This window comes from Herpailurus yagouaroundi, unplaced genomic scaffold (assembly GCF_014898765.1).
Source record: "Herpailurus yagouaroundi ecotype Mexico unplaced genomic scaffold, PumYag 187, whole genome shotgun sequence".
Lineage (NCBI taxonomy): Eukaryota > Metazoa > Chordata > Mammalia > Carnivora > Felidae > Herpailurus > Herpailurus yagouaroundi.
Window position 1 is genome coordinate 16,293,758 of NW_024412418.1, and position 23,295 is coordinate 16,317,052.

Here is a 23,295-nt window from a genome sequence, read left to right on the forward strand (position 1 = left end):
AACATAAGGCCCTTCAGGCCTGAAGAGCACAGGAAGGCTCAGCCCAGGGCACTGAAGGGTGTAGAATAAAAAACCCTCACGGCTCTGACCGTCAGGAATTGCAGACATATTGTGTCGCTATTTCCCCTATCCCACCCCTGGGTCAGCCGTTACCAGACATGGTCCCCTGTCCACTGAGCCCACACTCAGTAAAAGAATCCCTCTCAAGACCGGACTCCAGAAAGCCTCCAGCAACCCAGAGAAAAGCATGAAACCGATTCAACACCTCTGGGTGAGTGCAGTCACAGGACAAGGGGAATCATAGGAGAGAAGCCCAGAAGGGCAGTCAGGTGCTGGATCCCAGCCAGCCACGGAAGGCACAACCCAGACCGCCCACCCATTCCAGCTGTTTCCTTACAACTGCTCTGGGCTTCACCAGCAAGCTCCTAGGGAATTCCTCCGGGCTCCAGAAGGCAACTGTCACTCTGTTTTGTTTGGAAATCACTCACATATGCCTCTGTAGAGCTGCCTCCTCGAAGGCAAGCCCCCTAGAAAAGTCACTGCAACTGTGAAATCCTGTTCGGATAAACAGATTTCCAGAGCCGGAAAATGGGCCAGATTGCATTCCAGAGCGCTTGCTCTGAGAGTCAGTCGACAGGCTGGGCGTGCAAGGCTCTGACAAGTGAAAGGGCACGGCACAAAGACCAAGTACCACATCCGTCATACACAGGTGGCCCTGCCAGCACAGGCTTGAGGTTCTTCACCGGCAGGACCAGACCCCCGGGCCCAGCAAAGGCTAACACAGAGGAGCGCTCTTTGTGAGCTCCTGAGCAACTCCATTATAAACGCAGACGGCACGGAGCCTTGTGCTTCAGGGAAGGGACAAGATCACCAACCTCAAAAGCGTGAGGAGAAGCCAAGGCAAAGAGAAGTTAAATCCTGCAGGCTTTGTCTTCAAAAATCTTCCTGAAACCCATCCAGTGCGCTTTTATTAAACTGGAACGATCCCATCTAAACCAATGGTTCTTGGGGCGCCTGGATGGCTTAGTCAGTTAAGCATCCGACTCTGGTTCAGGTCAGGATCTCACGGTTCATGGGTTCAAGCCCCACGTTGGGCTCTGTGCTGATAGCTTGGAGCCTGGAGCCTGCTTTGGATTCTGGGTCTCCCTCTCTCTTTCTGCCCCTACCTCTCTCTCTCTCTCTCTCTCTCTCCCCCCCCCCTTTCTCTGTCTCAAAAATAAATAAACGTTAAAAAAAATTATTTTAAACCAGTGGTTCCCAACAGGGGACAATTGTGCCCACCTGGGGCACACATGGCGATGTCCGGGAGACATTTTTGGTGGCGGCCTCTAGAGAATCAAGGCTGGGAATGCCGCCCCTCACCACACGGAAGTATCCAGCCCGAAACGTCTGTAGTGCCAAGGCTGAGACATCCTTGAGGAAGTCTGGGAAAACCAACCCTCCAACCTGCTTTTCCCATGCCCCCCAGGCTCTGTCCCCTCACAGCAGTGAGATCTTAAAATGCTACTGATGACGGGGCGCCTGGGTGGCGCAGTCGGTTAAGCGTCCGACTTCAGCCAGGTCACAATCTCGCGGTCCGTGAGTTCGAGCCCCGCGTCGGGCTCTGGGCTGATGGCTCGAAGCCTGGAGCCTGTTTCCGATTCTGTGTCTCCCTCTCTCTCTGCCCCTTCCCCGTTCATGCTCTGTCTCTCTCTGTCCCAAAAATAAATAAACGTTGAAAAAAAATTTTTTTAAATGCTACTGATGGCTTCTCAGTGCCCTTATGAGTAAATCTAAGACTCGTGCCACGGTTTACAAGGCCTGTCGTGATCAGCCCCTGTCTACCTTTGCAACCTCGTTTCCTGGAATATGAACGCCCTCCCTGCACGGAGGCCCCCATACGTTGCTACTTGCGGACACTGATTCTTCCACCCACCTTTCACCTGGTGAGACAGGTTGAATTGTGCCCCCCATTCACCGCCCCAAAATTTAATATGTTGAAGCCTTATCCCTCAGTACCTCAGAGTGTGTATTGGGAGCCAGGGTCTTCGAAGAGGTGATTAAGGGCCCAACAGACATGCATGGCTGCTCTAAGAGGACAGCCAAGCACTCGCTTATGGTTTATTCCCACCCTGCATACTCTTCCTCGCAAAGTTCCATCCCCTCCCTGCTTCATCCTCATGAAAGGCAGTGGGATCTATACATACATAGTGGAAAATAAGGGATGTGGGGGCGTCTGGATTTGTGCACGTAAATTACTACCCCGTCTGCTTTAAAAGAGGTAAGAAATCTTTTCAGCCCGACAGCAGGACTTTCTAGTGGCTGAAATATTTATCCCATCTCAGTGCCTTGGGACACATTTAGAATCCAAAAAAGACAAGCATTAGCACGCAGTTGGCTAGCTGGGGTTTTTCCTTCCCCCTTTTCTTTTTTTCATTAAGCTGAAAAATGAAAAGAGTTGCCCATGTTCACTGCAGCACATCACTTACTTAAAATAACTATACCATCTGCACCAAGAAAAAAAAAAAAAAATTCCAAGTCCTCCCCCAACAGGCAAAGGCAAACAGCGAGCAGCAGCTTCTCCCAAAAGTTCTGGCATCCACGAATTTATCCCGGATGAGGGAGCCACACCCGGAGCAACAGCAGAAACACAGACAGCTGCTGCGTCCTCCCAAACTGTCCTTCTGGAACGCGCGCAGTGAGTGATGTTGACTTTTCCAGCTGAGAAATGGGAAACCCATTCTCCCCGCCAGAGGCCCCCACATGCTCCTCTCTCCCTCTGCCGCTCTCCGCCAGGACACTCCTTGTCATGACGCGATGCAGAACCGACATCTGCAAACTATCGACAGGCCCTCCTTCCCAGTTTCTGTCCAGTCGCCTCTGTTTTCATCCCTCGCCTCCCGACAATCCCATGTGCAGGCTCAAGGAACAACAAAGCAAGACATGCCCACGTACGTGCCGACAGCCTGGCGTTCTGTTTTTCAGCGCTCAGAGCTACCCTAAAACCCTCCCTGGAGAATTAACACACCTCCTCCCACTGCCTGGTGCCAACAAACATAACGCTACGAGGCCGCTGGAAGCCACCGTCTGTTTTCCCTTTGAATTCGCTTCTTCGACACACACGTTCCACGCACGGGCACATGTACAGCACCAAGTGGGCTGGTCTGCAAGGACTCGTTTGCGAACATCCCTGGAAAGTCCCTAAAAGTCCCTCGGACCCCAGACTGCTCTGCGTGGTGGCATCAGTGTCAGACGGAACCAGAGACATCTGTCCCAAGCACAACCCCGATCCATTCAGTTCTCACCAAACTGCTTCCTGCTGAGCTCCGCTTTGGGGAACGTTCTGGCTGCCATCAAAAGGGAGCGGTCACCGGGGGATGTGTGAGCCCGGAGGGAGGCTGTGCCTCTGGTTCCAAGTACCTATGCACAGCCAGGTCTCTACTTCTGTCTAGACTCTGCACACAGCTCCTCCCTCGGAGAACATTCCAGGGGCCCCAAACCCCGTTTACCCATCCGTTCAAGGAAGATACAGCCCAGGGAAATGGGTGAGAAGGCATAAAACGCCTCACAGGTTGAGCCCAGGACTGCTGAGCCTTGGCATTCACAGACTCCATGTTTACACAGATTCCATGTTTACACGTACAGGGTATCCTCCTCACACTGACACTGAAGGAAGAGAGTGTTGCTGCAGGAACAGCTGACGGATGGAGCAAGTCTCCTAAGCAGGGAGTGAGCCTCGCTGTCCGTGCAGCCTCTGCGCTCCACGCAGGTTTCTTGTTTGCTTTTGCCATGAAATGCAAAACGGCAACCGCTACAAGATGATCAATGCTCTGTTTCCTCCCTAAAATGAGTTGGCAAAGAAAGCCAATGGCTAGTATTGATGGGCCAAGCAAAGCGAAAGTGAAGAGGTCTAGGAAAGGGACAGTTCTTCACCAGGAAATGGCTTTCGAAATTATTTCTGCCCTGTATTTATAGCCTCATTAAGGGCCTGAAGCTGTTACTTACATTTTTTAGTTATGCTTCATCGCATTTCATGGGGAAAATTATGTAGGAAGAGCGTTAACGTCGTGGGGATTTGCAGAGCCTTCGGGATGCAGCCCTTGCAAGGTCCGCGGTCCACAGCTCAGGGGGCTGGATGGCAATGCTGGAGGGGGCTGTTCCTCATGATGCTGACCCTCAGGGGTGGGCACGGAGCCCCACCCTGCTCCCCCTCCCTCACGACCCTCCCTTTAACAGCCCTTAAGGAATTGATTATTATTGATCTTCCCCTAGGGATGATCTAACATCTGCTGCAGCTCTCAACACATGACAGGACTTTAACATATCAGTTCTTGTCCTTCACAACAGTCCCATGCACTATGCAGCCATGCCCATTTTGCAGTTGAGGAAAACAGAGACTCAAGAAGCAACCTGCCCAAAGTCACACAGCCAGCAACTTTTGGGACCAGGTAGTAAATATTTTAGGCTGTGCAAGACAGGAAGCCAAATTAAAGATAGAAAGGTACTGGGGCAACTGGGTGGCTCAGTAGGTTAAGCGTCAGACTTCGGCTCAGGTCATGATCTCACGGTTCATGGGTTCGAGCTCCGTGTTGGGCTCTGTGCCGACAGCCCAGAGCCTGGAGCCTGTTTCAGATTCTGGGTCTTCCTCTCTCCCTGCCCCTCCCCTGCTTCTGCTCTATATCTCTCTCAAAAATAAATAAACATTTAAAAAAATGTTTTTAAAAACAGGTACTTCTATAAAAGGAGAGAAAAAATGTTCCACAAAATATGCATTGGTAAAATTCAACACATGATCATTATTGAGAACAATTTTTCATAATACAGGTCTACTAATGAGAAGAACAGAATTACGGGGGGGGGGGAGGTGGTGGTGGGAGAGGGGGCAGGTAACACTGCACTTGATAAGGTTCAAGGTTAGTGTTCCCTATCATCAAAATCTATCGCAAATGTTTAATTTTTTTCACCATTTAAAAATGTTAAAACCCTTCTTAGCTAGGTGACTTCAGTGGGCTGGCTCTGGCCCATGGGGCACAGTTTATGGACTCCTAAGCTAGAAGATGGCAGGTCTATTCAAAATAACAAAATGACCTTAGGGGGTATCATCCAAAGACACTTCCTCTCTATCCCACATCCCCACCACTTTCAGGATCTGAAATGATCCCTGTGGTTCAATGGCTGCTCCCCAAAACCATGAGGACGCAGACCTTGGCTGTCCTGCTCCCCATGTGTTCAGCAACTCCCAAGATTCCAGACACCCAGCAGACACTCAGGAAGTGCTTACTGACTGAAAGAGGGATGATGCATCAGGACCCTTCCAGCTGGGATATTCTCAAGTTTTATGACTTTACCCAAACCCTACTGGAACCCATTCAGATTTCCGTGCAAAATGCAATGGATAAATGACATCGGGTCTGTAGAACACTTCTGCGCACCCAGGAGGAAAAGAACAGAAGCGAAGAACCACCAGATGAACTTGTGCACACACCAGAGCCCTTGCCAAGGGCCGGCTGCACACCAGGCCCAGGGTGTCAGGCCCGGGGGAGAACCTGGGGCAGGAGCTGTCCCCCACATGCCCCTTCTGTCCTTTCAGCTTCAATCAGCAGCAGCAGGAAGTGCGAATCAGGCAGTGCAGCTAAACTAAGGACAAAAAAGGGGATGGCTTTATGACCAATTTTTATCAGGCCCGCAGATAAGCCAGGCTTAAGAGAGGGCCGATCAACCCTGCACTTAAGCATGTCTCAGAAACAGCCACAGGGTCAAGAAGAAGGAGTCTGCTCTGACCCCAAGTTCAGCTCAACCCTATCTGCCCAGAGATGGCTGCAATAATCCCTACGGTCACTGGGAACCGTTCTACACTCCACACAGAGACACCCAGGCAGGGCACGTATGGAAAATCCCAAACCAAACCAAGGAATAAGGCCAGAAAAACAAAATAAGCTTCAATTAGGCCGAAAAGCTATCTTTACGAGCTCAGGGTAAGGAAGGATTTCCAAAATAAGACTCAAAAAAAAAAAAAAAAAAAAGCATAGACCATAAAGATTGAGAAATACAACCACACTAAAGCGTAAAACTCCTGCTCATCAAAAGATACCACAAACAAACCTAAAAGGTAAGCCACTAACTGAAAGGCTGTATCTGCCACATTTAGGACCCACAGAGCTCACTACCCAGGATTTTCCTACAAGACTGTAGGAGAAAACACAAGGCATCCCACAGAAAACTGGACAGAGCGTACGAACAGGTGCTTTCACTGACGAGAAATATCAAATAGCCACTTCAGATGTCCTCAGTCTCACTTGTAACCAAAACATAATTCACGAAACAAGAAATTTCTCCTTCGCACCCATCAGACTTGCAAAAAGGTGGAGTCTGACATTCTCAAGTAGCGAGATGATGTGATGCAACAGGAACGCACGCTGCACGTGATGGAGGAACTCGGAGCGACGACCTGGGAGCTCCTAGTGACCCCGCAGATGCTCCTACCCTTTGACCTGCCCATCGTCTTCTGGTGCACACCCCAGGGACGGGGAGAAACGTACAAGAGACAACAGCAAGAGCACGTTCCCGGCTGGTACCACTAGCATAGAAATCGCAAGACAAACTCAATGTTCATCAAAAGCAGGATGGATGAAAAATAGGGTTGCATCCACACGATGGAACAGCACCCAAGGCTTCAACTTAATCAGCTGAGGTGGCATGGATCCACACAGTTCAATTCTGAGAAACCCAATGCTCAGTGAAGAAAGAGCAGGTTGCAGAATATCACTGAAGTCAAGCCTGAAGACGAGAAGACTGTCACGGGTAGATACAAATGCAAAAGTTATTTCTTTTTTCATTGTACAGGAAAAGAAAAATAGCAAATTCAGGAGCGTGGTCACCCTCTGGCGAATGGGATCAGAGGGGACACAATGAACTGCAAACATAAGATTTCTTTCTTTGAAACAATCTGAAGCAAGCATGACCAAATATCAGAATTCAAGGGAGCCGGGTGGAAGGCACACAGGCTTCCTTCGTGTTATTCTTGGTCCTCTTCCCCATCCCTTAAAAAATGTTTCATTAATAAAATTTATTATAAAGAACAAAAAAATATGCTAATATTTGAGAAAATCTCTGAAAGACATATGGAACCATTTACCACTGATATCCTAGCTTCAAAAACCCCATCAACTATAAAAGGATGAGAGATAAAAGGGGGCAAGTTATTCACGCTGGGGAAAAAAAAAAAAGAGCAAATGCAAGGACATCCATCTGGGAAATTTGGTCCTATTATGAGCTCTTTTCATTTTCTGAAAGGCAGCAACAGTTGCAGAGTAGAAGCAAATTGTGGAGGAAAAAATAAACACGTCTCATAAGATAGATTTGCCCACCCAACTCATTAAGCCGTGACATTCCGAAAACAAAAATAGCAAGGCCTAGCCAGAAGGGCAGATATTGTTTTAAACACGAACTCCCTGAGACGTCAGGGTGGGCAAAGCCGCAGTAATCTGTCCATCTCAGAATAGCCCATACCATCTGCCCCCTCACCCCTCCTCAAGGAGGCCAAGTAAAGGGGCCCAGCGATGATCTGGCACACCCAATCACAACTGCCAAATGCCTGCTTCTCTATAGCTGTGTGACTTCAGACAACTGAGTTACCATCTCTGAGCTAAAACTGTCCACTCACAAACCTGGGGTAAGTCCACCTTCTGGGCAGGGTTGCTGAGGGATAGAGATATAATACCTATACACAGATAAAGAGATAAAGTAAATATAGTTAAGAGTACTTGGCAGATACGTGGGGCTCAAGAAATAGTACTGGTATGTTCCTCCTTCCTGCCCTCCATACATTCTCCCGGACTCTCCTCACAGAGCTGGTACTGTCCCTTTTCTCTACCTGCCTCCCTAGAAAGGGCGCAGCCTGGACAAGCGGGGCTGGCTGGCTAAGAGTACATGTCACCCAGGTGCAAAAATGTAGACTCTGGGGACAGACACTGGGTTCTGAGAACATAGTTACGGAGCTCACAATGTGACTCTGGCTTTGTATCTTCTAACACACAACAGTCTCGGTTAGGTAATTCCTAAAGAAATAAGTAGCCCTTCGGGGCATCTAGGGAGCTCAGTTGGTTAAGCATCCGACTCTTGATTTCGACTAAGATCATGATCTTGCGGCTTGTGAGTTCGAGGCCCACATCGGGTTCTGCAGTATGGATCCTGCTTGGGATTCTCTGTCCTCTCTCTCTCTCTCTCTCTCTCTCTGCCCCTTTCCCCTCGTGTTCTCTCTAAACAAATAAAAAAAAGAAAGAAGTAGCCTTTCTTGGATCATCCCTAGGACTCCTTAGCAGCAGCAAAATCATAAACATGAACCAACCCCTCAGAACAGCGTGGTTAGGACACAGATGAAAAGAGAAAGGTACGTGGGGCTCATCAGGATCGGAGGGAGCTGCTCTGTGTCCATGAGCCTCAGTTTCCCCGTGTGTAGAATAAGGCAGTAACAGATGACATCCAAGTTCCTTTTTAGCTCTCAACTTACTATTCCTACTTCTGAGGACACACACCCAGTCCCCATGGAGGCAAACACTCACCATCTGCCTGTCCTAGATACATTCTTCAGCATTTAAAAATAATACCTGGGATTTACACAGAGCTCCTCCACTATAGGACTGAAAACATCCCTACAAGCCAGATACCAAAGGTAGTTCCTCCTTGTTCAATACAGGGAGACTTAGGACCCAGAGATCTACCAGGCGGTCAAAAAGGCAGCACGGAAGCTACCAGAGAATCCCAGGTTCTCAGACCCGGGATGACACTGTTCCTGCCTCCGCTCGCTTGACACCGCTGGTCCCACCTTCCCGGAGAAAGTCATCTCCAGGGGGCCAGGAATCTGACCTGCCTCCTGCTCTCTAGGGACGCAAGGGCCTCTCCGGTTCACTCCATTAACCACAATCTCCCATCACACCTCAGCAAATGAACGGCTGTCTGGCTTATCACTTCCGATCAGGGAGGAACCCTGCTAGGGAAATCAAAAACACCAGCCTGTTACCAACCAAGCAAGGGCGGAATACATATTAACTGGTGCGTCTTCTTAAATTTTCTTAAGTAGCTTAATCCATTAAACCGGTCCATCCAGCTTCTACAATCTGCTCACGCAGGCACCCTCCCTCCGTATGGAGCACGAAGACAGGCCCTCCATCATGAGGAATTAGCTGACTTCTTGAGCAAATGATGTTTGTACATCTAGCAAGTGCCAGAGTTAAGCAGTATTTACTGCTGGCGTCCCCGCTTCAGTATGCACGTCTGAATGAGCTCGGCTTTCAGAGAGAGCAATTTACCTTTGCAAGAGACTTGTCGGATTTGGCAAATCAAAGGGCCCACACCGTGAAGACTAACCTGTTTGGGTTCTCCAGATTGTGGAGCGTATGACGGTCCAGAAAAGAAATCGATTAAAGATTAAGGAAGGATTATAGAGCTTGCCTCGCTCAGGTCGGCCTGGGAGCCCACAAACTCTGAATTCTAATGCCACTCGTTCCCAGCTCCGGGAATGGCTTAAACCTCTGTGCCTCAGTTTCCTCATCTATAAAATGGAGATGGACCAAAGACAACCTTGACAAGCTCCCTGGGGAACTAAAGGGCTATTCTGTCCATCTGGTCCCAGAGTTGCACAGTGACAGAGCTGAAAACCTCAAAGCTCTTGTCCTGCTTCCCTCACACTGGAAAACCTAAAAGGATGAAGAAGCCAGTGGAAGCTTCCAGGACTGTCACACATATAAGACAGCATGCAGATGAAGGCCATACGACTAGCCAGAGTTCACTGTTAAGGGCATCCTTATTCACTACTGAAGAATTACTATTATATAAAGACTAGATGTAATGTAGGCACAAAATATGCCACTCTACACAAGACATGCCGTTCTATGGGGCGCCTGGGTGGCTCAGTCGGTTGAGCGACCGACTTTGGCTCAGGTCAGGATCTCACGGTCTGTGAGTTCGAGCCCCGCGTTGGGCTCTGTGCTGACAGCTCTGAGCCTGGAGCCTGCTTTGGATTCTGTGTCTCCCTCTCTCTCTGCCCCTCCCCTGCTCATGCTGTATCTCTCTCTCAAAAATAAATATTAAAAAAATTAAAAAAAAAAAAGAAATTATTTCCAATACATCCAGTCGGCCCCACAGCAGGCTAGTCTCCCTCCCGGTTGAGGCTACTACGGTGCCATGCTAAAGGGGACCGCTCAGTGCGGAGACACTGGGAAGAAATCAAAGGCCTGCATGTCCTGGCCAGCCCATCTCTCCTATAGTTCTGTCCTAGCCCCCCAGGTTACTTTACAAGCTCCCCATCAGACCTCTCAACATAACCTATGCCAACCTCTGTCTCTTCACTTCGCAGAGTGCTCCACGGCTCCCGTTCTGTCTTCCCCACCATGAGCAGCTTTTACCTCAGAGGAGGGCATGTGTCCTAACGTCCTAAACGGAGCCAAAAACAGAATGTCTGTTGTGATGCATAGATGGAGGAAGGGAGGGAAGAAGGGAAGAAGGAATAAATAGCACAGGTGGACGGAAATACGGATGGTTGCTTCTTTGTGCGAAAATACTATAAAAATCATTCCACCAATATTTTTCTGGATAACTCCTGCAAGTCAGGATTATTCCTCAGCCGTGGGGACAGTCCACATTTGTATGCAGCTTAAGATTTATGTAACAAAAACATGTTTCTTCATGCTCAGATAATAATTTGATCTGAAGTCATTTATTTGAAAAATGGGAGGAGGAGAGGAACCAAAAATATTTTTTATTCATATTATTATTCTCTTTCCTGAGAGGTCTATGAACCTTGGGATTTTCTACAAAGCAATCTTAACACCTGGATTAGCTTGAGCTTAATCAATCATTCTTCATGGATGAACATAAAAATTCAAAGGTAGCCCAACTCTCCACCATAACGTCAGCAGGTTAGAGCTTGCCTCCAGAGCTCTTGGGCACCCGGACTCTGTATGGGATGCGAGCTGCCTGCAAGATCTGGCACAGCTGCCCAGGAGACAGATCCAATATTCTGTGATGACCCAATCTCTCAAGAGATCAAGGATGGACACGTGTTAAGTGGGGAGGGGGAGCAGAACCAACCAGATTCAGGTGCAGAAGTAGCCGAAAACACCCCTAAGAGTCAGCCCTCTGTTTCTGCCCCATACTGGCTTGGAGGCGGCCTCACTTAAGCCTTCAGGCCTCCATCCACAGGGAGGCTGATTTCCCCTCTCCCCAGGGCAAAGCCCAAACCACCAGCACCCTACACATGGCCTTTGTTTGTTTCTTTCCGTATCCAGGGAGTAGTGACAGCTGTACCAAAGACGGTGGCATTTTGGGCTGGGACTCTGCTCCAGAACAGGCAAAGAAAGAAGCCATCTGCTGGTGGAGGCAGTGAGGGTGGCCTGGTGGAATGAAGGGGCCTACAGGGGCTTGATCAACGGTCTGCCATTGTCATCAAGGGCCATAGGAGCACTGAGACCCGGGTCCCCAGTAACTGCCCTGACATCCTTTGAACAAAGTCCAGTTTGTTTACCCACGCGGAAGGTGGCAACGGTCCGCAGGCTCTGGACGTGAAGAGAAGAATACTGGCTCCAACGTGAACCTGCCAAGAGTTTAAGAAGCAACACTGGTCTAGGAAATGCCGGCAGAATAAAGAAGCGTCATGAACCAGAACTGCCAACACGGCTTGAGAGACTCTCCCTGTCCCTTCTTTTATGGATCATGTGCCTTTATGCTAAAGACATGAGAGGCCACGGTGTTTTAAGAGAAATGAGGCAAGGGACCCAGCTTCCCACTGAATGTCTGCGATAATCAGCTCCAACAGGCGCCAACCCCCGCCTGGCACCGCTCACTTTTCCCTGCACATCACGATTCACCCGTGCTGCACAAATGATAATGCATTTACAGACGGCAGGGACTTTCCAGCCAGGAGGGAAAATTTCACCTAATTAAATAAAAACAAAATAGAAAACCCAAGCCTTTAGCCAGTGCCAATTTGAAGACCGACTACTGATCTTCTGTGGACCTTGATAGCCAGGAATGCCAATCAAGATGATTTTTTTCCCTAAAATCTTTTAAAGCGATCCTCTGTGTCCCCGACTGCAAAGAACTCAAAACTCGGGGGGGAAACTGCAAAGAAAAATGGATACAGTAAATGACCAAGCGTGTCACAAAACATAAGATGGCTAAAAGACGAACGGAGAGCACACAGCCTCAAGGGCAGGTAAAGAAATACTAGTAGATATGCCAATTTTTTAAAGCAATCTGATCAGCAAAAGCTAAAACGTGGATAATGCTGAGAGCTGGCATAGATGTGAGGACAGTGGCACTGTCATACTACTGGTGAGAATGTAAACACCCTCCTGAGGCCACCTGGCAGTAGCCAGCACTATTTATGGAGTGTACCTCTGGATTCCGTTTCTAGGAACCCATCCTTAGGAATATACAAACGCATAGAGAAACACAAAAGGCGTCCCCCCCGCCCACATACTTACTTGTAGAGCTTAAAACTCAAAAGAACTTAAATGACACCCAAGAGGGAGATGGGTAAACGTGATATGGCATATCCATGCTAGAACACTGCAGCACATAGGAAGAACACCTACCACAGAGTCAGGGGGGTAGTAAATTACAAAACGGTATGTGTAACATAAGCCTTTTTTGTTTATCTCTAGAGATATATGTGATAATATATAGGCACCTGTATTTACATTCACATCTACAAGGTCCTAGAACATACACTCCAAGGGAAGAAACTGAAAGGTCTGTTAAAAAAAAAATATATGGGCATATTCTGGGGCACCTGGGCGGTTCAGTCGGTTAAGCATCTGACTTCGGCTCAGGTCATGGGTTCGAGCCCCATGTCGGGCTCTGTGCTGACAGCTCAGCGCCTGAAGCCTGCTTCGGATTCTGTGTCTCCCTCTCTCCCTCTCTGCCCCTCCCCCGCTCATGCTCGCTCGCTCGCTCTCTCTCAAAAATAAATAAACATTTAAAAAAATTAAAAAAATTTTTTTAAAACATGGACATATTCTTATTGGCATCTTTTCTTTGAAACGAATTCGTTAAAATAACACCATGGCAGGGGCACCTGGGTGGCTCACTCAGTCGAGCATCTGACTTTGGCTCAGGTCATGATCTCAAGGATCATGAGTTTGAGCCCCACATCGGGCTCACTGCTATCAGCGCAGAGGCCGCTTCGGATCCTCGGTCTCTCCTCTCTCTGCTCCTCCCCTGCTCACACTCTCTCTCTCAAAAGTAAATAAAACATTTAAAAAAATGTATCACCATGGCAAATGTGCCTGAAGAACTTACAAGAGTAACCAAGATGATATGGGGGAGGGACTGCAGTGCATTGGTAGTTATTAAGTCAGACACACACACACACACACACACACACACACACACACACACACACTAGCTCCTTTAACCTTAAGAAGCAAACCCAAAAGAAAAAGGTCATCCCATTTACCAATTTATAACATACAAAAGAGACAAAGCATTCCTTGAAACTTCAGAGAAGCAAGTTGGGTGAGAGCCCTTTTACATAATTATGAAACTAAAAGCCCCAAACATTGGCCCAAACTAAAATAAATGAATGAATGAATGAACGAATGAAGGAAAGAATAGGGAATCATTTGGAGAAACCTGCGGATGGCTTTCTTAATGAGTTACTCTGGGAAATTACCCGAGGGCTTTATTCCCTTTGATTCGGTTTTCCAACACAAACCCACCCCGCAGGAGAACTGCTGAGCCACCTTCCCCCAGCCACACGTTGCTCTTTCCTCCCGCCTGGCCCCTCGCCCCACACCAGGGGCCCCATGGTAGGTCGGTCGCTGGCCTGCATGCCAGTCCTCCGAGCTCTGACTCGGATTCAAGGGATACAAATTAATCTGTCGTCTGTGAGGAATGCAGCGTGTCTCTCCAAGGCGAGCTTGTGCTCAATGTGAGCCCACAATTATAGCTTGCTCGGGACTCCCGCTTCCCGCTACTGGACCTTCCAGGTGGCTTGAGGCCACACTTTCTGCTGGAAGACAGAAGAGCTCATCCAAGGGCGCCTGCAGCAGGAGAGCCAGACCCAGGAGCCCAAGGCTGGCGGGATGTCTGTTCGCCAAGGATCCAGAGTTGTCCTCCCAACCCAAGTGGGTGGAGGGTCGTCCCACAACCCGCCTCCTTGGAAAGGGGACGGAAATTAGATGTTTTTAACAGTGAGCAGAAAGGAGCCAGACGCTCTTAGTCTTGCCGGCGCAAAACCGGGCGAAAGTAATCTATGATGTTGGAAGTCAAGAAGAGGCGTGGGAGGACCAGGCGGTGATGCGGTGGGGGTCCTGGGGGTGTTGGCGATGCTCTATTTCTTGACCTGAGAGCACTGACTCCCCGTGTGATTACTTTATGCAAATTCACAGAGCTCCCCACTTAACATCTGTGCACTTTTCAGTACGCATGTTAAATTTCGATAAAAAGGTTACTTAAATAATAAAAGAAAACCTTTCTAGTGGGAAGCTAGCTCACAGGCACTGACTGCCTCTGTCCATTACGGGTTGACTCCCTCCTTTCTTTCCTGCAGCCCCAGCCACTGACAAATGTACTGGTCAAAGTCACGCCAAGTCCAATAGTCCCCAGTGCCACGATGTGGTGACGGGCAGGGGACTGGCGGTGTGAGCAGTGGGGCATGGAATGTCCAGCATTTATTTTTAATTGATTTGCTCATTTTCTCCTACTATCAAAACAGTCCCACTCCTTTCCTCCAATGCCCAAAATGGCAGCAGCCCCACCCGGATAAACCCCAAGCATGCAAACTTCTCAGGCCTGGCACAAGGCTCTGTGGTCCTGTCTACTAACCCCATTTGAAGAACGAGCCTCCAGGAAGCATCCAGAAAGTCTGCCCGGCTGCTCCAGCTCTCAATCCAAAAAGAGTCTGAAGCAGGGTGTGGCTCTCCTCCTGTAAGTCAATACTATCTCCAGTTACCTCTGCCCTCACTCCCCAAAACCCCCTGGGTTATTCGTGGATTATCAGCGATACTTGGGGTCTCAATGAACTTCTCCAGGTGGTCAGTTTGGGGGTCCCCCCTCTTTTGTTTTGTCTTTTGACGAAAAGGATTACAGAAAACTAGAGGGAGAGAAAAGGGATCCAGAATGATTTACATTCGACGAACCCACAAATTAGGCAACTGAATGCTGGTCTCTACCTGAGGCCAAGTGAGAAGTCTGAGCCTGGCTTTCTCCCTCTCTCTCTCTCTCTCTCTCTTTATCCATCTCCCTCCCTCCCTCCCTCCCTCCAACCCTCCCTCCCATGCTTTCAAAAACACACCTGCCAAGTCACCACCACTGCCCAGATGTTCAGGGAGAAAAGCCTCAGCTCAAGCAAAGTACAGCTGGTTGTCGCTCACCAGCAAGGTGACTATCACCTCTGGAGAGCATAGCAGGGAAGCAAGGAGCAGGCAAGGACCACCACCCCAGCCAAGGGCAGTCTCTGATCTGAAGACACTACTGGGGTACCAGCCCATATGCCTGCATATTGCATCCTTCCAGCAACTTGGACTTGTCTGGCATGACTGGGACCCTCATTTTATGTGATGCTGCTACCGCATTTTCATTCAAGGCCAGCTTGGTTAATACCCTACATTGTGTTCCCCACACAGATACATTACGTTTCTGTCCACCACCCCTCTGTCTGTCTGTCTGTCTCTCTCTCTCTCAGATCAAACAGCTTCTGTTCAAACTTTGGCCAGGAGCAACTCAATCTCCTGACACCTCCCACATCCCAGGAAAAATCCCAAACTTGTGTAAACACAGAAAGACCGGCTCAAAGCTCAGCCTGGGAACCAGGCGGGTGGTCAGGTGGGCAAGGGACACCTCAGGCTGCGCTCACCGGGCCCAAGAATCACAGACCCACAGTTGAGAGCAGCAACCACAGATCCAAAAATCACACAGGAAAGCCTGAAAAAGAAAGAACCAACTGAAGACTTAAAAAAAAAAAAAGGTTTCTTTATTAAGGCAGGGGAAAGGGAGGGTGCTAGCAAAGTTGGACTTGATCAACTGTCTTCTGGTGCCTTCTAGATCCTAGCACACAGCACATAAACACGAGGAGCTGGGCCATGGACCGTCCAGCCTCAGGGGTGTCAGCAAAGTTGGTCAGTGAGAGGCAGGAACCACCACCCCAACTCCTCAACAGAAGGGAAAGCCTCGAACACACTCCCTTGGGGGTTACAAGCACCAGTGAGGAGGAGAGAAGGGAATCGACTCCGTAAAACACCATCCAAAGGAGAAGACGCCCATCCTTCAAAGTCCCCGTCATAAGCAAGCTGCCAAGAGGCTGAGGGGCCCTGCTAGCAAGCACATACTTTCAGGAAAACGTCTGCTTTAACCAGACTCCTGTGCATCGGGCGCTGTCCTCACTTTTTTTTTTTTAAGTTCATTTATTTACTTTGAGAGAGAAAGGAGTGACCAAGCAGTGGAGGGGCAGAGAGAGAGGGAGAGAGAGAATCCCAAGCAGGCTCTGCACTGCCAGTGTAGAGCCAGACCTGGGGCTCAAACCCACAAACCGCAAGATCATGACCTGAGCTGAAACCAAGAGTCAGGTGCTTAACCGAATGAGCCACCCATGGGCCCCTATCCTCGGTACTTCTTAAAGAACAAGAGACAAGAAAGCCCAGGAACAAGACAAGTTATTTCTCAAAATTCCATACAAATAAACAAGAACAGCATTTCTAGCCCTACATATACCAAATATAATCAACGATGGGCAAGCCAATTTATACACAGCAGATCTTTTTATGGTTCAGAATTAACAAGTAACTTCAGAATTTATAAGGGAGAAACAGGATTTCAAACGTTCCATGAATTTCCATTCTCTGCTCCCCAAGCACCACAGTTTGTTTGTTCCTACCTTTTCCGTCCAGTTTTTTCCAGTTTCAAAAATTCCCAGACATTCACATCTTTGATAGAGACAGAGTACTCAGAATTCCTAACCTCCAATTACTTAGAATATAGATGGGAGGAAATCTAAATGTGATTAAAATCAACAGGAAGAAACCACCTTTAAGGACAGTAGCAACAAAAAAAGCAATTTCAGACATTTCAAGTTAAAAATGGCTCTGACTCTCTCCACTGTCTTCAACCACAGATAAGCAGACCATGATCACTCACTAACAAGTGCTAGTGACAGGCCACCCTTCTCTTAGAAATAATCCCTACATTACGTCATACCCACTATGTGCTGGAGCCTGTGCTGGTGTTTCATGCATGTTATTCAATCCACACTGCATCCCTACTGACTAGATTTTATGCCCATTTTACAGATGGAAAAACCGAGGTTCAAGATGACAAAACAGTCAGTGAGCACTGGGATGCAGATCAAGGTCCATCTGGCTTCCCAAAACACTCCTCCCTCCACCACCGTTGTGTTCCCAAGACAGCACAAACGGACCACCTTTCAAAGTCACAAATCCAGTGTTATTGGAATAGCGGGACTTCTGACGCACAAATCCTAACAATTACGTACCCTAAGTGTGGGAGAACCATCCAATCCGAAACTGGGCAACTGCTGCGTTCCCACTGCCAAACCACTTGAGCTAATGTTCTCTTTGACAATGACAGTGTGCCACTGCACTGGGTCCACGAAACAAGATCCTTATATTTAAATCGACCCATTACCTCCACGTGCTCTGTTTTGTGGTAAGCATTCATTCAATTAACACAGGCATTCAATGACCCAGAAAGAACTGAGCACCTGATGTCGTTCAGATTATGACAAATACAAGATCTGAGCACTTTCAAAGCCTACAGTTTGACCAGAAGAGAGGAATATGCACCTACATGGCTATAATTATAAAACCTGAGGTCATAAATGCCATCAAAAAGGAGTACAAAATGGGATACAGGAATCACTAAGGAGGGAAAAATTTCTTTCAGGGAAGTATCTTGGAATGCTTCACAGCACAGTTTTCAATCAGGCTGGCTTTGCAGGGTGAGTAAGATGAAGACTTGCATTCTAGATAAAATGTTAAGCTAAGCAGGAGCATCTGGGTGGCTCAGTTGGTTAAGCATCCGACTTAGCTCAGGTCATGATCTCACAGTTCGTGGGTTCGAGCCCCGCATAGGGCTCTGTGCTGACAGCTCAGAGCCTGGAGCCTGCTTCAGATTCTGTGTCTCCCTCTCTCTCTGACCATCCCCTGTTCATGCTCTGTCTCTCTCTGTCTCAAAAATAAATAAATGTTAAAAAAAAAATGTTAAGCTAAGCAGAGGCAGGAAAACATTAACGAAGAGAACAAGGGACAGAAGGCTGAGAAAAGCTTTAAAAGCCAGGCTGTGGAGTGTAGACTTCACTTTGCCAACAATGAGAAACCAGCAGCAACAGTTTTTTGGTTTTTGTTTTGAACTATCATTGAGTAATCTCTCTATCCAAGGTGGGGCTGGAACTCACCACTCCAAGATCACAAGCCTCATGCTCTACTGATGAGCCAGCGAGGCGCTCCAAGAGCAACAGTTCTTGAGCAGAGGAGTGACATGGACCGAGTAATAAATACTTCGTGTAGGTTAACCTGGTGGCTCTACCTAAACAGACACCGGGCTAGGGGAGTAGTAAGAAAATGCAGCTGGGAAGCTACTGGAAATTTGTAGGCATCTAGCTGCGAATCAAAGAGTTGGGCCTTACTCTGCTAACTCCAATATACAGTCCACCTTCTAACAAGAAATATCACGAAAGGCTGGTCAAAGTTAAATAAATAAATACATCGAGTCTCTTTGACTATTTGCTGAAGGAGGAGACAACCCAAGTCATCAATCTTTGGCTTTAGAAAACAGCAGATGGTAGTTTTGGCAGCCGATCTGCTGTCCTAGTTATATGTTTTGCTCAGGCTAATGGTGCACTTTGTTTGCATTTCCTCAGCCTGCACCACTGGCGCATGGGGCAGGCAATCCCAAAATGTAATAAGCAATAACGGATGTTACACTGGGCTTCAAATTTGAGGATTTGGATAACCCGGACACAAACACACCCAAGTACAAGACATGCTTCAAACTCCTATGCTGGTGGAATGTTCGGTGCACCCTGGACACAATTCTGACCAGTGTCCTTCATGTCTGCAAAACCTCAAAGGCAACAAACGCAGAAAAGGGGGGCAAAAAAAAAGCAAGGCGGAGACTCAGGCAGTAACAGGCGGCTAGGTGGGCAGAGCTGGAAAATTCCTCGTACTGGTTGCTAATTTCAGGGAAATAACTGCTTCTTAAGACAAATCAAATAAGCTTCTCGAAACTGTGTTTCCCTAGACCTGCCTTTTGATGTGCTCCTTTCCGCAATAATAATAATAATAAAAGAAGCGTGTGCAGGAGATGGAGTGACTCATAGCATTTTCTGCGTGGATTACATTTCTGCTACGTTCCGTAAGCAAACCAATAACGGAACAAATCCATTTGCATTTGAGCAGGCACCAAACCGGCTCATAAGGATACACTCAGGTGTTATAATGGGGGCGGGAGATCCGTTCTTTCCAAAGAGCTCCATTTCATCCTTCAATCCACCTTAACCCCTTTTCACAGAACCCTTTGGCAGGGGGCAGAATCCATCTCTGTTCTAATGGAAACTGATTTTTCAGGTAGGTGAGTGAAAACTGCCTGCACTTTTCTCTTAGCCTTCATTTCAGCCAAGTGACCACGAAAGTCCACACCAAATCCCGCAAAAAGAATTCATCATAGGGCTTGCTGAGCAGGACTGTTCCCAAGCCGGGGGACTTAAACTGTAGTCTGGAAACATTTGATTTGAATTAAAAGGTCGGTCTCAGAGCAGAAAGGGGATGTGGATCCTGGGATGTGATGCCAAGACACAGAAATGAGCTCTCCAGGGAAGTTCCAGGAAGAAAAAGGTGGAAAGGCATGTGGGAAAAGCACGGGCGTTAGAACGGTGCAAGATCCGTTTCACTGGGCACCAGGAAGGAGAAGGAAAGCGGAGGTGTGTGCTTAGGCGTCGATCTCAGACTTCTGGAGAAGGCAGAAACAAATACAACGGAAGGAGATATCTGGCACAGCCCCATGAGGAGAGAAATGGACCGGTGAGAGAATGGTCGATTAACAGAAATAAAATCACCACATCCAGTACTTTCATAATCAAAGTGGTAAGAAACCGCTGTCATCTCCATAGTTGTAGTTCTGCTGTAAAAACACGTTTTTAAAAACAAGGCCTCGGTGGACACAGAAGTCCGAGCTGGAAAGCCTACAAGGAAAATAAAGTAGTACTTCTGCGCCCAGCACGGTCTCCCGCGGAAGCGCAATGAGTGAGAAGGGATTCATTTCTTATAAAGACGAAGCAAAGGCTTCAATGCTCTGGAACATGTTTATTAATATTGAGCCAGTTAAACCCGGGCCTTTCCCAGCTGCAGTCCACCAGCCCATAAATGTTTAGGAGCAGACCCGGGCACACACGTGCACGCCCACCAGACACGAGCGCCACATGCATGCGTGTGCACACACGGAACATATTCGCCCCACATTTCTCACCCCACCGGGTGGGGGGACCCACAGAACTGTCTGTGTATGTGCAAACCCAATCTCGCAGTAAGAGCGTGCAAAGTTCCCGTTCCTGAGCTCAACCAGCTCCTGGGGGAAAGAATCTCTCTCTCTCCAGCTTCTACATTCCTCCTTATACTTTTCAAGCCCTGAGGAGGTCCCAAGGTCGAACGGGAATCCCACGCTCTTCAGAGATGAGCCCTGGAATCGGGATGAGGGAGGCTTTTCTTTAGCAACAAGCCCACTCCCATCGACAGCACCAAATAGCGCCAACCCACATTTTCAGACCTCAGGGTGTATCCACAAATGGCTTTTTGAAAGAATAAAGATTCCACCCAATTTGTCTACCAAGTCCGCCTTGCCTATGTAGCCAAGCGTTCTTTACAACTGATAAATGATATGCCCTCCCCAAATATAAATGGCACTGATGATAATTACCATTTATTGAGTGTTCTCCATGTGCCAGATGCCTTTACAAACATCTAATATTTGTAACAGCTTTAATCAAAGGAATCATTAGCTCCATTCCACAAATGCGGAAAGGCTGCTCAGGGAGGTTAAATATCTGCCCAAGGTCACATGAAGTAATTGAGGATCTGGGCTTTATACCAGGGCTGAGTGCCTACAATTCATTTTGTCTTCTGCCGGACTCTTTCATCCGGCCACAAAAACATAACCACGGGAAAACCCAGCCGGCTCACGCCCTCCTCCTAGCACCCCACAGAACAAGAAGCCTGCACGTCAGCCTAGAAGAGTCTCCTGCAAGTCTTCCCAAAAAAGAAAATTTACGAGGGTTTTACAAAAATCACTGGTCTGCAGAGGCTGCAAAGTGACTTCCAGTTTTAAGAACTAACAAGAATCTCCCCAGAGCCGATTATTAGGGCTGATACAGCTCATAAAACAGACCATAAAACCATTTCTGTTATATCAGTTTTGTGTTTTTCTTTTCCAGAGGCCCGTGGTGTGGCAGGGGTGGGGGGTTGCGGGGGGGGGGGGGGGCTCCTGAGGACAGGCCTTCCCACGGCCTATGGTCCGCCCACACCCACAGAAGCCCGAAGACTTGTCTTAGACTCTTCCCTTCCTCGCCCTCATCAGAGCCTCTCAAGCTGGTACAAAGGAAAACATCATTAACCAGCCTCCTGTACCTGAGGGTGATCTCAGATGGGTCCCAGGAGCTGGTTCTAATTTACTTAAATGATTGAGATCTCCAGTTACTCAATCCTGCAACACCAGCCAGCAGATATAATTGCAAAGCAGGTAGGCTAGACTCACCAATCTGCCGATTTGGTGCCAGCTAACGTTGCAAATTACAGGGTATAAATTTAGCAGGGTGGGTCTTGACACACATTCCTGCAAATTACACGTTCCTTCTCTAGTAGAAAGTGCATTAATTACTCTGGGTGCATGCACTACTTCCGCTTACTGGGGGCTTTCGGGACAGCTTGAGAGCAACTCCGAGCAATCTACGAAGATTAAAGCATAAATAAGTAATGCCTGCCGGGGAGGTGAGACTTTTCCAAAGCTCTTGGAATCGGAATTGTTAACTTTCTCCCTGCAGATTGAGAGGGAGTGACTGAAGCCCACTGTGTGGAGCTGAAAATGGACTGACCCGAAACAAGACACAAATAGGGGGCCCATAGGGCTGAAAACTGAGCAGCGTGGTGATTTAAGAGCAGCGGCTTCGTTCTGCTTGCAACACAAGGGCTGCTTTTCCTGCAAGGAGAACAGGCATCAGGTGCCACAGGGCCGATACAGCCAGAAGTGAGGTCTGGATCCGCGGGCGTGAGCCCATCGGATTTCACCCCGTGTAACAGAGCACTGCCTATGTGCCGGGCACTGAACAGAGTACACAAAACCTGCATTTTCACTGATCCCAGCCACACGGGGCAGGAAGGAACTACTGCCAACTTTACAGACGAGGGAAAGTTGGCTTTCCTTTACAGAGGCTTGGAAAGTTAAATACCTTGCCCAAGGTGACATAATCAGAGAGTAGTGGAACCAGGACTGTGTGACCCTCCAACTCATGCTCTTCAACCCAACAGCCACCGCAGATGCTCATCGGGACTCTGGGGAGAAGGAGAAAACACCACCCAGTCATTCAGTGCCTCCCACGTCCTGGCCACAGAGCTCGCTGTCTTCGCGGAGGCTGTTCCACTTAATTCTCAGAACAACTCTGGGGGGTGTCCCCTTCCCTCGACTGCACCCATGAGAAACCAAGGCCGGGAAAAGTCAAGATCATCCAGCTCATAAGTAGCAGCGCCAAAAATTTAACCCCTCTACATAGCTCCTAAATTGAAGACTTTTCCCTCTAACCTAAGATCCTCATCTGAGAATTCACCATAAATCTGATAACTATGCAGCCTACGTGATTCAGGGAGAAAAAGGACCAAACTGCTGGAGCCAGAGGAAGAACATCAAATGGTACTGCCTGCCCACAAGGTCCCTGAGCCCACACTTCCAGCGGGAGGAGGAGTTAGCTGGCCGTTCTCAAGTCACAGCTATAGTAGACACGGGGGGCTGGTTTTTGTTCAAGTTTGTTGGCATGCACTTCTCCTTCTGCTTTATTAGAATGAGCTCTTTCTCGATGGCTACAATGCCACGGGGCTACAATCAAGGGTCCTCCGCTCTCCAGTCCAAAGGAAGGCAATGTGATCTGAGCTGAACGAAGATAATGGCTCCCTCCCTGGAGTGTGACTTCTCAGAAGAAAGGCAAAGGCGCTGAAAACAGCCCATTCCTTCCAAGAAGCCTGACAAAGAAGGACTCTTTTTACTGTAAAATGAAATCTCTCTGACACCACCTTGCTTGGAAAAAGCTCACGGGTCTCCTCA

The 23,295-nt window shown here is 48.3% G+C and overlaps 1 protein-coding gene across 1 annotated transcript in view; it reads right to left on the reverse strand.

Annotated features, from left to right (window-relative positions):
• Positions 1-22,535, reverse strand: part of LDLRAD3 (low density lipoprotein receptor class A domain containing 3) — a 195,547-nt gene extending 173,012 nt beyond the window's left edge. Inside the window, exon 1 of the mRNA XM_040495438.1 lies at positions 22,430-22,535. The gene's annotated coding sequence lies outside the window, so the exon portion shown is untranslated. The remainder of the gene's footprint in view (positions 1-22,429) is intronic.
• Positions 22,536-23,295: the final 760 nt, after the last annotated feature.